Source organism: Limulus polyphemus, unplaced genomic scaffold, assembly GCF_000517525.1.
Source record: "Limulus polyphemus unplaced genomic scaffold, Limulus_polyphemus-2.1.2 Scaffold13025, whole genome shotgun sequence".
Lineage (NCBI taxonomy): Eukaryota > Metazoa > Arthropoda > Merostomata > Xiphosura > Limulidae > Limulus > Limulus polyphemus.
The window spans coordinates 3686-4788 of NW_013678635.1; the positions used below are offsets into that span (position 1 = coordinate 3686).

A 1103-nucleotide genomic window follows, 5' to 3' on the forward strand; every position below is an offset into this window, starting at 1 on the left:
TCAAAAGTGCATGTACTTTTTAAATTATTAAACTTTGAACTACTGTGTTACTTTAAACTTTATTCTCAGATGTAATAAATATCTAGATATTATATTTAAATTTCAGCGAATGTAATTTGTTATCTAAATTTGCCATTTGATATAAAAGTTGATATTATGAAAACATAAGATGTACTTGTCTGGACTCAAAAATATTTGTATTTTTTGTAATATCCAATAATTATGATGTGATAATGTCATTTTTCCTCTCTTCAGTTTTTGAAACATAACTTAGTATTTTCGATTTCAGATATCCATTAACTAGCTCAAAGTATGTAATGAACTATTCTGTTTTAAACATTTTTGGCTACAATGATTGACAACCAAAATTTCACACTTCAGTCTGAGTCAAGAGAATAACACAAGTTGCAAGTTTAATACTTGAAGTGTGACTTGTCGACCTATTGGCAGCATCTGTAAGTTAATGGCTATTAATTTCAATTATATTAGAAAAGTCGAACTAGTGACTACACTAACCATTAGACTATGAGGTTTTTCGTTTGTGATTTGGACATTCACCCACCACAAAGTCTAAAACATTAGTTTCAACTTCTATCCCATATTGTTACAGAATAGAGAAGTCGCGCTAAATGCCTGTTTGTTATTATGTGACTGATGGGTAGTTGCAGCAAACACACATTTCTCATATGTTACACTGCTCTCATATATTCAAGACATTTGGATCATCCCTATTGATTCATTGTGATGCCGAACAAGCCAATGATAACATAGTGTTGTAAAGTTGTTCTTTCATTGGGCTGGTTCTTTTAAATTATTTGATGAAAATATGGCCAAGATCAGCCCATGTAATGATAATAAATTAGTTATCTTCTTTTAATGTATCAACACGCTACCTTTGCTTATAGCTATACGCTGTTCTAACTTGTACTAGGCTTAAGTAACTTCGTAAATGATGCTCAAAGTCAAAGGTAATAACCACACTAGTGGTACTAAGACTAATATAGAAAATAAACTTACTTGCACAATTTCATGGCTAATCTATCGAGTAACTGCATATACACTATAACTCACACTGGACAACACTTACTGGCTTACTGCTCACC

General features: G+C 31.5%; 1 protein-coding gene across 1 annotated transcript in view; it reads right to left on the bottom strand.

The window, feature by feature from the left end:
- Positions 1–1103, bottom strand: part of LOC106477150 (E3 ubiquitin-protein ligase MARCH3-like) — a gene marked incomplete at its 5' end in the record, with an annotated part of 8764 nt that overhangs the window by 3375 nt on the left and 4286 nt on the right. The window lies entirely within an intron of this gene.